General features: G+C 44.4%; 1 pseudogene across 1 annotated transcript in view; it reads left to right on the forward strand.

Moving 5' to 3' along the window:
- The window catches only part of LOC132711449 (complement factor H-related protein 2-like), a 73,965-nt pseudogene extending 64,181 nt beyond the window's left edge, over positions 1-9,784 (forward strand). Inside the window, exon 10 of the transcript XR_015733171.1 lies at positions 9,320-9,784. The product of XR_015733171.1 is annotated as a complement factor H-related protein 2-like (transcript). The remainder of the gene's footprint in view (positions 1-9,319) is intronic.
- The last annotated feature ends 6,084 nt before the right edge of the window (positions 9,785-15,868 follow it).

Here is a 15,868-nt window from a genome sequence, read left to right on the forward strand (position 1 = left end):
CTGTGCGTATCTCTGGGGGGAGGTTGTTCCAGAGGGCGGGCACCGCCACAGAGAAGGCTCTCCCCCTCGGGATTGCCAGCCGACATTGTCTGGCGGACGGCACCCTGAGGGGGCACTCTCTGTGCGAGCGTACTGGCCAGTGGGAGGCTATTGGTGGCAGAAGGAGGTCTCGTAGATACCCCGGCCCTAAGCCATGGAGCACTTTAAAGGTGGTCACCAACACCTTGAAGTGCACCCAGAAGACCACCGGGAACCAGTGCAGCTTCTGCAGGAGAGGTGTCACATGGGAGTGCCCTGTCACTCCCATAATCCCCCACGCGGCCGCATTCTGGACCAGCTGGAGCCTCCGGGTGCACCCCAGGGGGAGCCCCATGTAGAGAGCATTGCAGTAGTCCAGGCAGGAGGTGACAAGCACCCGAGTGACGGTGCGTACGGAGTCCCGATCCAGAAATGGACGCAACTGGTGTATCAGGCAAACCTGATAAAAAGCCCCCCTGGCCACAGCCATCATATGCTCTTCTAAAGACAGCTGTGCATCCAGGAGGATGCCCAAGTTGCGAGCCCTCTCCGTGGGGGCCAGTGATTCACCCCCAATAACCAGCAATGGCACCAGCTGGCTATATCGGGATGCCAGAAGCCACAGCCACTCGGTCTTGGAAGGGTTGAGTCGGAGCCTGTTTCTCCCCATCCAGGTCCGCACGGCCTCCAGGCACTGGGACATCACTTCAAGGGCATCGTTGGGGTGGCCTGGGGTGGAGATGTACAGCTGGGTGTCATCAGTGTACTGATGGAACTCCACTCCAAAGCCACGGATGATCTCACCCAACGGCTTTACATAAATGTTGAACAGAAGGGGCGAGAGGACCGACCCTTCCAGCACCCCACAAACAAGGTGCCTCGGGGTCGACCACTGCCCCCCATCAACACAGATTGCGACTGGTCAGAGAGGTAGGAGGAGAACCACCGCAAAACGGTGCCCCCCAACCCCAACCGCTCCAATCGGTGCAACATGATACCATGGTTGATGGTATCAAAAGCTGCTGAGAGATCTAATAGAACCAGGATAGAGGAGCAACCCCTATCCCGAGCCCTCCAGAGATCATCCACCAACGCGACCAATGCCGTTTCTGTGCTGTGCCCAGGCCTGAAGCCGGGCTCGAGCAGATCTAAATAGACAGCTTCATCCAGGTTCTGTGGCAGCTGCCGCGCCACCACACTCTCAACAACCTTTGCAATAAAATGAAGGTTGGAGACTGGACGATAGTTAGCCAAAATAGCTGGATCCAGAGAGGGCTTCTTGAGGAGGGGCCTCACCACCGCCTCTTTCAAGGCAGCCGGCAGGACACCCTCCCTCAAAGAAGCGTTAATAATCCTCTGGAGCCAGCCTCGTGTAAGCTCCCGGGAAGCCAGCACCAACCAGGAGGGACACAGGTCCAGTAAACATGTGGTCGCGTTCAGCCATCCCAGAATCCTGTCCACATCCTCGGGAGCCACAGGATCAAACTCCTCCCAGATAACACTCTCAAGACCTGCCTCAATCAGTCCGTCCGGACATACCCAGTCAGTGGCCAGACCTTCCCGAATCTGAGCGATTTTATCATGCAGATGCTGCACAAAATCCTCAGCTCGACCCTGCATATAGCTTATATGGCAGTATGATTTATTTTATATAATTAAAGGGCAAATTAGATGCCTTAAGTTTCTATAAGAAAGACAACCATGAATCTGCCTAACCAGATACATTTATTTCCTGCCTCAATCTGCCTATGGATTTTCCAACTTATTGTATACAGCTTTTCTTTGCAGCTTCTTAGCCCATTTATTCATGATTTTGAAAAGAGGCAATCTTTCTCTGGCTCCACTGGTTTCCCAGGTATTTTACAAAGAGTTCACATTTTACAAACAGAAGAATTCACATTTTATATTTCCTTTTACCAGTTGAACACACTTGTACGAAGGTTTTTCTATCCCATGGGAATTTTGGATCGCAGCAACAGAGTTTTCAGATCAATGCTAAAGCAAAATATATTTGTCATGATGGCTATACAACGTCAAAAGGAGAGACTGAGGCAGAGACACAGTGCCTTACAGAGGGCTGGAGCCCAGAGCCAGAATGTATCAATAAGTAAATACAATTCCATTGGAAGATAGGTTGAAACTGACTGGCATAGACAAAGACATGGAATCTTATTCAGTGAAGAATAGCCTGATATCATAACAATTTATTTATTTTATTTATTTATTTTGTCAAGCATGTATTGCATAACAGATATAAGTAGAAACATAATTATGAATACACAAGATAGATACAAATAAAAGGGAACATTAGGACAGGGATGATAGGCATGCTGGTGCGCTTATGCACGCCCCTTACAGAACTCTTAGGAATGGGGTGAGGTCGACAGTAGACAGTCTAAGGTTAAAGTTTTGGAGGCTTGGGGAAGAAACCAGTGTCAGATAGTGCATTCCAGGCATTGACCACTCTTGCCATATTTTCTGCAATCAAGGTTGGAGTGGTTTACCTTAAGTTTGTATCTATTGTTTGCTTGTGTATTGTTGTGGCTGAAGCTGAAATAGCCAGTCAGGTAGGACATTGTAGCAGATAATTTTATGTACTACGCTTAGGTCAGACCGAAGGCGGCCTAGTTCTAAATTGTCTAAGCCCAAAATTTCAAGTCTGGTGGCATAAGGTATTCTATTGCGGGTAGAGGAATGAAGGACTCTTCTTGTGAAATATCTCTGGATTCGCTCAATTGTATTAATGTCCAATGTGCAGTGTGGGTTCCAGACAGATGAGCTGTATTCGAGAATTGGTCTAGCAAAGGTTTTGTATGCCTTAGTTTGCAACACAATATTACCGGAGAAGAAGCTATGCACGATTAGGGTTAACAACTTTTAATGCTTTTTGGAAATGCGGTTACAGTGAGCTCTGGCACTGGCACTGGCACTGAATGTTTGAGATGAGTACTCCAAGGTCCTTGACAGAATGAGGGTCATCCAGAAGGTTGTATCCACCCAGCTTGCATTTTGTGTTTTGAATTTTTTTGCCAATGTGTAAGACAGAGCATTTGTTGGTTGAGATTTGGAGTTGCCAATTGTTTAACCATTCTGACAGATAGTCAAGGTCTTTTTGTAGGGTAGCAGTATTGTCGGTGGTGTTGAATAGTTTTACATCATCAGCAAAGAGAACACTGTTGCTTATAATATGACCATAAAGGTCATTTATGTAAAGTATAAAGAGTGTGGCTCCTAAAACGCTTCCTTGGGGGACACCGCTGTTAACAGGTGCAGGGTTTGATAGGGTGTTCCCTATTTTGACTGCTTGTTGCCTGTTTGATAAGAACACAGCTATCCACTTATGCAGGGATCTGGAAATCCATAAGATTTTCATTTTAGAAGTAGTTTGACGTGTACTACTGAATCAAGGGTCAAAAAAAAATCAAATCAAATTTGTAAATGTATCTCTTCAAGAAGTCTAACTATAGGCTCATAGTATAAAATTATTGTTTTGTTCATGATTTGAAAAAAATAACTTGCAATCTAAATATGTGTACCCTTTTATTGTAAACATACAATTTGCATTTTATTTCCTGTCCTCCCAAGAGCTTATGCCACAAATATGCTATAGATGCAAACAGAAAACATATATTATGGATTTTCCATTTACAGAAAGTTAAATATCCTTAAACTTGCAAAAGGGCAAGAAAACTTGTTGAACATCTGCCACGTTCTCTACACAAAAATTACTTCAGATTCAAAAGCAAAAACTGTTGAAAGACACAAAGTGCTCACATAGTGACTTGTCTGCAGGATAGGTAGCCACGACTACAGCACAATCCTGAAAAACTATGTATATATGTTCAGATACTAGAATCATGTGAAGCAGTGAAGCAGTCTGCAAGACCAGATTGTCTAATGTGACCCACTAACCTGGTTAAAAAGCAACTATCTATGTTTGCCAAAATCACTAGCATGAAGCAGTGAGGATGTCAGCGTTCCAAATTGTGATCTCTTTCAACACTGACATAAAAGGCACAGGAAGACTTGCTTAGTGCTGGAATGAACTTTCACCTAGTTCCTGGCTTTTCAGCAGATAGAGTTACCTGGGCAACAGAGGGAGGGGGGGATTCTTGTGAAGAGAAAGGGAATGGGACGAAGAGATGGATTTGCATAGTGGCCAATGAGACATTGGGGTTGAAGAACGGAAAAGGAGGGGTGTGGAAGGAGGTGCCAATCTTGGCTGCAACTGAAGTCAGGCATGTCATTCTTTCTATTCTTAAAGAAAAAAAAAGGATTCATTAGAAACTTTGCATTTGAAAATGAAGTTTATTTAAGATAGCAGCGAAACCTGACAGACAGCCAAGATTCCTCCAAAGCCAAGCTGGCTGATTCAAAATCGCCCCGTTCCCTCCCAGACATCTGGTCGGACTGGAGATTGTCCCCTGATAGTATGGCTGAAGGCAAGCTCTCGGAGGAAAGCCTGCTTCGAGCAACGAGAGGAGGAGAATCGGCTGTGATCCCAGCCAGTTTGGAAAGTACGAAAGCTCAACTCTCCCCGCCTTCCCCATCGGCAGAACTTCAAACAAAGAAGCATGAGCCAGATAAGTACCCGGGGACTGTGCCAAAAGCCTCTGAGGCTGAATTTCCCTTTCCAAATGTGAAAGACAAAGGGAAACCCCGAAGTGAATTGGGCAGGGCTTCCTGGTTGTGGGAACGGGAACAAGCCAGAAAACAAACTAAGCGCCAAGAAATCCTAAGGAAGCCACTCGAAAGCCCCATAGATGAGTTGAAAGAGAAATTTGACCGTGCCACCCTTCAGGGGGAGGGGCCATCCTGCAGACCCAAAGAGAAGAGGGACCCAGTCTGGGCGATTGATCCAAGAGGCCGTAGGCCAAGGCACAGCCCTTCCCCCCTCCACAGCAGGAGGGGGAAGAGCCCAACGACGCATCCATGGGTCCCCCCCTCCCAGCAAGCAGCAAAGCCTAGATGAGGCAGCACCTCCCTACCCCAAGATGAGAGATGAGGCAGAGGACTATCAACACCAAGGCCGGCCCTACAGACCTCAGCACAGAGAGGAGAGGGCAGAGAGGGAGGAGCCACCCCAGTTCAGAGGGAAGTTTGATGGTGACCCAGACAACCTTGCCCAATTCCTCGATTCAGCTGAGATATATATAGAGTGTTTTTGACACCTCTACCCTTTCCCCAGAGCCCTAGTGAATGCTATTGAGGAAGGGCTGGAGGGAGAAGCAAAGAGGTGGTCAGCATCCCTCTATAAAAACAGGGCCCCCCAGCTGCAAGATGCAGATGGGTTCTTGCAACTATTGAGAGCCCGTTATGAGGAGGAGGAGGAGGACCCCTATGTGGAAGACGAGCTCAGAAACCTAATGCAGAAGGGGAAGCCCCTTCAGAGAGCATATCCGTGAATTCAGGAGAGTCATTGGGACACTGCCTCCCCTACCAGAGCGATTGCTGGTGTATTTTTTTAGAACAAGCCTAGATAAGAGAATTTCCCAAGTGACTGCTTATCGTGACATCACAAACCGACTCTCTGAATGGTTCCGGTGATAAAAGTTGACAGAGGGTTGCGGGCGAGCGACACGTCGAAACCACCAGAGGGAAAGGAGAGAGGCCGACCAGACCAGGGACCACTCAACAGACGAGATACCCCAACATCACAGCCCTCCCACAGACCAACTGCCCCACAGAGCCCACTGAAATGCTACAGATGTGGGGAGAGCGGCCACATAGCAGCAAGATGTGGAATGCCTAGGCCGGGACCAGCTCCACCACCCAAAGTACGACCGGAACAAGGGCCCAAGTGCACCACCCACGTACCGCAGAAAGCTCCCCAAATCCCGGAGTTTTTCGCTCACCTGACCGAAACCAGAGGAATCCCAGATGAGGGAGATCACTCCCCCGAACCCTATGACACGGAGGCGAGGATGACCCGATGGTGAGTGCACCCGTCCATCCTTTTCTTTTCCCCATACGCCTAACAGCCCCCAAAACAGGGGGCGCCTCCAATACTTAATTAAATGGAAGGGCTACCCGTTATCAGAGGCTTCTTGGGTGAAGAGTTCAAACATCCAAGCTGACCGCCTTATAGCAAGATTCCATGCAGACCACCCGGGAAAGCCGGGAGTGGGGGTTCGCAGCAAAGAAGGGGACAATGATACTTATCTTGTTGTGGGTTTCCTATGGGGCAGGTTACATCGAAGAAGTGAAGGGAGAGGGGCCGGATGTCAGCGTTCCAAATTGTGATCTCTTTCAATGCTGACATAAAAGGCACAGGAAGACTTGCTTAGTGCTGGAATGAAGATAGAGTTACCTGGGCAACAGAGGGAGGGGGGATTCTTGTGAAGAGAAAGGGAATGGGACGAAGAGATGGATTTGCATAGTGGCCAATGAGACATTGGGGTTAAAGAACGGAAAAGGAGGGGTGTGGAAGGAGGTGCCAATCTTGGCTGCAACTGAAGTCAGGCATGTCGTTCTTTCTATTCTTAAATAAAAAAAAGGATTCATTAGAAACTTTGTGTTTGAAAATGAAGTTTATTTAAGATAGCAGCGAAACCTGACAGAGAGCTTATTTATAGCAACTCATCATTTGCTTCGTGCATGTGCCTATACCTAAGAGGGGGTCTCTGCAGTCATGTGGCTGGCATGACTAAATGCCAAAGGCGCACGGAATGCTGTTATCTTGATGGGTATATATGTGCAAATCAAATTGATTGTTTGAGAAATATTTTTAAAGATTAATCACAAGATTGTTAGCTTCATAAGACTTGATAATCATAATAATTAGGTGCTGCTAAAGCTGAAAATGCTGAATTGTGGCAGTTTTGAAATGGTCCCACTTCTGGAATGGCATTACCCTGTCCCCCACTCTATAAGGAGGCCAAAGGGCAGAGCAGCTGGCTCTATTTCCCAAACACAAGGTCATCTGCAGCTCTGTACAACAACTTTCTCAACCACCTTTCCAAAACAAGATTAAATATTGGGCTAAAATTGTCCAATATTTAGCAGTGGCTAAAGTCTCATACAGGCTTCTTTAATGAGACAGAAGGGACATGTATCTATAGAGAAGATGGCTGAACTCCCATTCCTAGGTACCTGATCCACTTTGTCAGGTCCAGCAGTTCAAACTGCTTCCAAATAAGAGACTTCTTCCCAGGCATCTACTCTGGACCTGCAACAAAGCTGGCATCTAATTGTGAACTTATCTGAACATTTTTCTTCTAACAAATTCTGAGCGAATTTCTCCATATGCTCCTACAAAACATTTTTCAAACCCCTCTTTATTCAAAAGGACTCGTGTCACCCTAGACAGGGCCATGGAGCAACTATCAGTGCATGCTGTAGGGATATAGAAGCATTGAAGCTTCATCATCCTTACTGCCACACGATAAACCTTAATAGAGGCTCTAACCCATATTTGGTCAAGGTTGTCCTTTGCTGAGTGCCAGAAATACTCGAGACATCTCTTCTGTCCATTCATCTCCCTCAGCTTTTTCATAAGCCATGAAAAATGGCAGGATTCTTGAGAGGAAAGGTTGTATGGTTGCTGACTGATACAATGCCTCAGCTCCCCCACCTCTTATTCCAACCAGTGACCAAGTCTTTGGATGGACTGTAAAGCAGATAAGCAGGAATAGCCACCCAGCTCTCCTGAAACCTAAGTATCCATCATCTAAGACAGACCAATCTAATAGACCCCTGAAAAGATTAGATTGGTCTCCCGACTCTCAGTTGATTTGATCTCAGCTGTTTTGCTCAGAGCTTTGTTGCTAGCTGCAAAGAGTCCTGGAGCAGATTTCCCCCCCCCTAGCTATGCTGAAAAAACGAAACCGAAACTAAAGCAGGGTCTTTGCTGCAACGTGACAAAATGAGGCAGAGAGAGATTTCTTTTTCTTTTTCCTCATCAAAAAAGGTAGGTGCAAAACTGCAAATAATGGGAAATTTAGGGCAAAAGAGGAGAGTTCAAGATTTTAAAACACAAAAGAAAAAAAGCTCTATTTAACTAGGCAATTGTAATAATTGAGATACTATTAATTGTATATTGTGTTGAAAGCAGAAATGGTTAAATTGTGGTTTGGAGGAATATTTGGGGGAAATTATTTGGTTTATTATTATTGGTAAATATAATTAATTGATTTGTAAGAAATTGGATTGCATGGAAATAATTGGAATATTAATGTTCATATTGATTAATATACAAAAAAAGATAGTTATATAATTAATTGATTTATATTAAAATGTTGAATTTGTATTAAACAACTGTAATATTACATAATTAACCAATGTGAGGATGGATATAAAAATAGATGACAATGGGAAGGGGTATAATATAGAATAGAAGGGAAAAATTGAATTTGATTAAGATTAGAGATGAGGATGAAAGGTAATATTGGCTTTTTAAAAAAATAGATGAGAAATAAATATGGCAAAAAGGAAATATAGAAATTGTAAATTTAATTGAAAGGACTAAACACTGTTTAAATTTGTGAACCAGCCAAATACTCTGTTCAAAGAAAATACATTGTATGTTTGTATGTGTGTTTCTAATTATTGCTATTTATTCATATTTGTTCTCTTTTATTCTTTACAGTTTAACAATTCATTCTTTAACTTAATATCTTTATATTTGTTTGGGGTTGGCTTTCTTCCCTTTCATCTTTTTTATTGTACAGCAATGTTTCTCCTCAAACCTACCACCTCTCTCTTTTCTTTCTTTCTTACTTTCTCTTCCCCCCTTCTTCTCCTCCCTTCTTCCTCTTCCTTTCTCCTTCTCCTCCTCTCTTCCTCCCTCTCTTACCCTGACTCCTACTCTAATGTCCCTTCCCTTCCTTCATTCCTCTCTATTGCTGTATCCTTTTATGCATATGGACTACTCAGAGGGCTGAAAAAGTTATTTTTGACTGGTCCTCGCACTTTTGACCAGTCCTCAAATTTACGACTGTCCTCACATTTTACGTTTTTGCCCTATCTTGTCACCATGGTGAAGAGAAGCAGTTGTGAAATGAGTGACATGGTTGTTAAGAATGCTGTTTTAATTGTTCTATATCTTCTGTCAGAAGGCAACAGTCCAAAATCATGAATAATAATCAGGTCAACCTTATGCAGTCATCAATAGTAGTTTTCACTATTTTGTTTAAAAATGGTGATACTGACTTTCAAAATCGTCTTGCCCATGTAGTTTGATACATTAAAAATTATTACAGGATGCATTCTGCTGCAGATCAGATTAATCGGTTTAAAAAAGAATTGCATAAAATGTACAGATGGAAATTTATTTCTTTATTCTTCACATTTTATTTTACAGATCTAAGCAAAGCAAATGAACAATAGGACACATACCACACCCTTTGAACCAGAAGATGAATATCTGAAGTCGTATACTATTTTCTTTCATATGATCCCATGAAGCTGGATTGTATATACACAGTTATAAACAGTGGATCCAAATCTAAAAGTCTATTTTGTAAAAGATAGATTTTACCAACTGTAATTACTGGGAAAATAATAACATTTAAAAATAAATTTATAGATCACCTTTAAGGCAGATAAAATTTTACAGTATAACATTATAAATAACTTTTTTTAAATGTATCTGGAGTGAGAAATGAATTTTTTTTCTATATACTGTAATTTTACCTTTAAATGTTTGATTAATCTGAACAATCAATCAGCAGTCCATCTTAAAGCAATGACAATAGATAATTGTAGTTGATATGTTTAGCATATGGATTCTTGAATTCTTCAAAAAATAAAAGAAATCCAAAAATGATTTTTATTGACAAACAATTTGTAATATAGTTTGTAAAGAAACAGAGATGTACAGTAAACATTTCAATTCACTATCCAATCAAAGATCACCAACGATTGCTCCTCTTGGGGTTGATGTTAATAATCAGAAGGATGTTCAGCCAAAAGGATTTCTGCCTATTCTAAAATCTAACGTGGGAAAATCACAAACAGATATAATGCTTTGTTTTTCTTTTTTGTTTTGTTTTCCTTTTTTTCTGTTTGGACAGTAAGATATTGTATAAAAATGTACTTATTTAATAAATTTATTTATTTATTTATTTAATAAAATTTATATGCCGCCCTATCTCCAAGGACTCAGGGCAGCTCAGAACAATAAAACAACCAATTAAAAATATAAAATACATAAATGTACATATATAATTTATATTAAAACCTCCAAAATCTAAAAACCCTCTCAGTCCAGGCTGGGCGATGTGAACAACCAAGTTTTTAATTCACGGCGGAAGGTGCGAAGGTCAGGCGCCAACTGGAGCCCCAGGGAAAGTTGATTCCAAAGTGTGGGCACGACCACAGAGAAAGCTCTACCCCTGGGGGTCGCCAGCCGACACTGTCTAGCTAACGGCACCTGGAGCAGACCCTCCCTATGAGAACGCACTGGGCGATGGGCAGCTGTTGCTGGCAGCAGATGGTCCGCCAAATATCCTGGGCCTAAGCCATGTAGGGCTTTATAGGTCATCACCAACACCTTGAATCTCACCCGGTGGGCAACCGGCAACCAATGCAAGTCGCACAGGAGGGATGTAACATGGGAGTATCGGGACTCTCCCATCACAACCTGCGCTGCCACATTCTGTACCCGTTAAGCCTCCAAGTGGTCCTCAAGGGCAGCCCCATGTAGAGAGCATTACAGTAGTCAACACGGGAGGTAACTAGTGCAACTAGCCAGCGATGGAATCTCTCCTTCGAACCGAGATGCCGATATCCACAGCCACTCAGTCTTGGCAGGGTTGAGCCGAAGCCTGTTCCTCCCCATCCAGATCCGTACCGCTTCCAGGCACTGGGACATCACGTCGAGGGCATCACTGGGCTGGTTCGGGGTGGATATAAAAAGCTGGGTATCAGCAGCATACTGATGATCCACCCTGAAACCATGGATGATCTCCCCCAGCAGTTTCATATAAATGTTGAACAGAAGGGGTGAGAGAACCGACCCCTGAGGCACCCCACAAGTGAGGGGCCTCATGGTCGATCTCTGCCCTCCTGCCAACATAGCTTGCATCCGTCTGGTGAGATTTTTTATTTATTTATTTATTAATTTAATTTGTATACCGCCCTTCTCCCAGAAGGGACTCAGGGAGGTGAACAGCCAAAATTAAAAAACATACAAATGCAAAAGTTAATATAATTAAAAGAATTAAATCATTGGCTACCCAAATTTAAAACCCCAAATCCATAAAATTTAAAATCCCAATTAAAACCATTTAGGCTAGGCCGGCTTGATGAAATAAAAACGTCTTCAGGGCTTTACGGAAGGTCCGGAGGTCCGGGATCAATCGTATTCCAGGAGGCAGCTCATTCCACAGGGCGGGTGCCCCCACAGAGAAGGCTCGCCCCCTGGGGGCCGCCAGCCGACATTGCCTGACCGACGGCACCCCGAGGAGGCCCTCTCTGTGAGAGCGTATTGGCCGGTGGGAGGTTATCGGTAGCAGCAGGCGGTCTCGCAAATACCCTGGCCCTAAGCCATGGAGCACTTTAAAGATGAGAACCAACACCTTAAAGCGCACCCGGAAGACCACCGGGAGCCAATGCAGCTCGCGCAGGAGAGGTGTTACGTGGGAGCGCCACGTCGCTCCCATAATCACCCGCGCAGCTGCATTCTGCACCAGCTGGAGCCTCCGGGTGCTCCTCAGGGGGAGCCCCATGTAGAGAGCGTTACAGTAGTCCAGGCGTGACGTAACCAAGGCATGAGTGACTGTGCACAAGGAGTCCCGATCCAGAAAGGGGCGCAACTGGCGTATCAGGCGAACCTGATAAAAAGCCCCCCTGGCCACGGCCGTCATATGCTCTTCTAAAGACAGCCGTGTGTCCAGGAGGACGCCCAAGTTGCGAGCCCCCTCTGTGGGGGTCAGTGACTCGCCCCCAATAGCCAGCGATGGCACCAGCTGGCTATACCGGGACGCCGGCATCCACAGCCACTCGGTCTTGGAAGGGTTGAGCCGAAGCCTGTTCCTCCCCATCCAGACCCGCACGGCCTCCAGACACTGGGACATCACTTCGAGGGCATCATTGGGGTGGTCTGGGGTGGAAATGTACAGCTGAGTGTCATCAGCGTACAGATGGCATCGCACCCCAAAACCACGGATGATCTCACCCAGCGGCTTCACATAAATGTTGAACAGGAGCGGCGAGAGGACCGACCCTTGCGGCACCCCGCAAGCAAGGCGCCTCGAAGTCGACCTCTGCCCCCCTGCCAACACAGACTGCGACCGGTCAGAGAGATAGGAGGAGAACCACCGCAACACGGTGCCTCCCACCCCCAGTCCCTCCAGCCGGCGCAGCATGATACCATGGTCGATGGTATCAAAAGCCGCTGAGAGGTCTAACAGGACCAGAACAGAGGAACAACCCCTGTCCCGAGCCCTCCAGAGATCATCCACCAATGCGACCAATGCCGTCTCCGTGCTGTACCCAGGCCTGAAGCCGGACTGGCACGGATCTAGATAGACGGTTTCATCCAGGAACTGTGGGAGCTGGTGCGCAACCACACTCGGAGACTTGCCCATCTCACCAGCAAGTGACTCTAGGCAGTTTACAACCAGATAAGCAGTATCAAAAATTAAAACAAATGATAAATATTAACAATGCCTCCAGGCCAATCAGCAGAGCCATGTTTTAATTATAATACCGTGTTTTCCCAAAAATAAGACCCTGTCTTTTATTTATTTTGAACCCCGAAATAAGCACTTGACCTTATTTTTGGAGAGATCTTATTATTTTGGGGTGTGTGGAGCAAGATGGGGCTCCTCTTGCCCTTTTACTTGATTTCCAGCTCTGCATTTAAATATTTTGGGGGAGGGCTTATTTTTGGGGGTAGGCTTATTTTGGCGCATGAGTGACATTCAGCAAGGCTTCTTTACTACCTAGAAAGATTGACATTCAAACGTGACTTTACATACCCTTTCTGACTTTTGGTCTAGAACTGTTTTTTTGGTGAAGTTTAATTCTGTGCTTGGTGATGTTTAATCCTGTGTTTATTGATGGGATAATTTTCCCTATTCAGCGTTGTTTGGAAGGAAAAATGTTAATCTCTGTTCCTGAAAAGAAGCAGCTTCAGAAATCTGGCTAGTTCCTATGTCTATTTGTTCTGGTAATTGGTTTAACAAGCAACAGCTACTGTGTTTGCTCCTTTGCTTCATTCTGGAGAGCTTAAATGACCTCTCTGCTAAAGGGTTTCACTTTATGATCAAGAGTTGGCTGCTGATAGTTATCATTGCATTTTAACTATTTTAATTCCACAAGGTGCTCTGGCACTCTGCCTGATTTGTAACTCCAGTTTGCAGGTAGTTCTAATCTAATGATTGGTATTTAGGGCAGCTTTTTGCATGCAAAGAAGCTTTTTGTATTTTTGTACAGGTAATCCTTGATTTACAACAGTTCATTCAGTGACCATTCAAAGTTACAATGGCACTGAAAAAAGTGACTTATGACCACTTTTCACACTTACGGCTGTTGCAGGAAACTGTAATTAGGGCAAAGAAGTGATGTCAAGTTGGCCACGCCCACCCAGTCACATGAAACACCGCAGTTGTGAAATGAGTGACCCAGTTGTTAAGAATGCTGCTACAGGCATATAAGATAACCGGTCATAAGTGTGAGGTCCGGTCAAAACTACGAGGACTGGTCAGAAATCACTTTTTGCAGCCTTCTGGGTAGCCCCTCTGTGCATAGGGAGTACTCAGAGGGCTGAAAAAGTTATTTTTGACTGGTCCTCACATTTTGACCAGTCCTTGCACTTACAACTGTGCTCACATTTTATGTTTTGCACCCTATCTTGTCACCATGGTGAAGGGAAGCACCGCAGTTGTGAAATGAGTGACACGGTTGCTAAGAATGTTGCAACGGGCATAAATGTGAGGGTGGTCATAAGTGCGAGGACTGGTCAGAAATAACTTTTTTCAGCCCTCTGAGTAATCCTTATGCATGTAGCCACCAAGCCACACCCCAATTAACCACCAGTTGTTAAAAAATTTGAAACCCACCACTGCCACATACACAGTTAATTAATACCACATATGAAGCTACCACCTTCCAAATTCCTGTTGTCTCACTTAAGCCAGAAGCAGTAGAGGAGCTAGAGTGAAAAGTTTAATTACACAGGGGGCCACCACAGGAGGGGAATGTTGAGGCCAGTGAAGTCCAGCCTTCGATTTCAAGCCTTTATTTCCCAAGGAAGAGCAGGAAAAGCAAAGAGAAATTTGCTAAATGTATAGATATATATGTTGCAGGAAGAGCACCTGGCATGAAGGATTCGGCAGATGTGGAGGATCTGAATCCTGTACTCCAACTAACCAATCTGTACCCCATCTGTACCCCACTAACTAATTCCCATGAGGAACTTCAATGAAGATGAGGAGATGGAGGAAGGAGCAATTTTTTAGAAAGGGAGGTGATGTGATGGAATGTAATCTAGAGTTGCAGGAGGGAGGAGATCCTTCCCAAGGAGGGAAGAAACAAAGTCAGCTTGGAATCTTTGATATGCAGGAAGACAGTGAAAAAGGACCATTTCTAGCTTTTCAGAGGCAATATCTAATAAGTATAGAGGTTAATGCTTTAGTCTGGCAAGATTCCACTGAAGCAAACTGAGCAAAAATAAATAAATATTCTGAAGTAATTTCTCCTGCTTTTGCTGGAGGAATGGAATAATTTTATAAAGAGCATACTCACATGTATTTGTAAAATAGGGTTTTCTTCAGTTTTAGAAATGTGAAATATTGTTCCAGGAAATGCTGTATAAACCAGCTAATCACTCTCTCTCACACACACTGTACCCCCCCCTCTCTCCACACGCATGTGCATGTGCATGTACATGCTATGCTTTTGTTTTTTCTGTACAAAATAGGCCTATGAGTCTGTTAATTAAATGAAGAGGAATATGGTAACAGTTAGCTTGTAGTAAGAGCACAATACCAGGCGTCTATCATTAAAATTGGGAGTTGTGCTACACATGGGGTAGGAGGCCTACATGTGTGGGGAGGAAGGATTATTAAAGGAACCTCTTAGTTTGGATTATGACATTACTTCAGAGCTTGAGCCTATATTTTATTACTTCTTGATTTGGGCCTATGACAGGAATTTCAACAAGGCCAACAAGGATTGCTTCTGGGTTTGGAGCCAATCAGCTTCATTTCTGAGGGGGGGACTATGATGTCAATCCTATTTTTGGCTTAATAGTGTCCCTTCCAGTTTTGATTCAATCAACAATACTTCTAGGACAGGGGTGTCAAACTCACGTCATCACATTAGCGTCATGTGATGTATCAGGACTTTTGTCCCCTTTGCTAAACTGGTTGTGGGAGTGGCCAATGCGTGATGCATCTGGCCCCCGGACCAGGACTTTGACAGCCCTGTTCTAGGATAAAGGCTATGACCTCATATCTGGTTTGGGACCAATGAGAGGCATTTCCAGGGATGGATCTAGAAGGCATTCCAGTATATTGCAAGAAATAGAAAGAAGGCTGAGAAAGAATGTACAGGCTGCTCGCATCCTGGACATAAACTGTTTCAACTTCTCCCATCTGGATGCAACTATAGGGCATTGCATGCCAAAACAATTAGACACAGATAGATTTCCCCCCATGTAATCACTCTGTTAAACACCTAATTCCCACAGCACTGACTTAGGCCAAAATATATTTACCCATGTAGTAGGCTATATTGCTATTATCCTTTTCATCTTCCCATCCTTTTTCATCTCTCATCTTTCCTACTACTACTTCTTGTATATTATGATTTTTCAATTGTTGTTATATCTTATGATTTATGATCTATGATTTATCACTTTGTTCCTATGTACACTGAAAGCTTATGCACTGGAGACAAATTC

Source organism: Pantherophis guttatus, chromosome 3 (genome assembly GCF_059756535.1).
Source record: "Pantherophis guttatus breed Tessera chromosome 3, ASM5975653v1, whole genome shotgun sequence".
NCBI classification, from domain to species: domain Eukaryota; kingdom Metazoa; phylum Chordata; class Lepidosauria; order Squamata; family Colubridae; genus Pantherophis; species Pantherophis guttatus.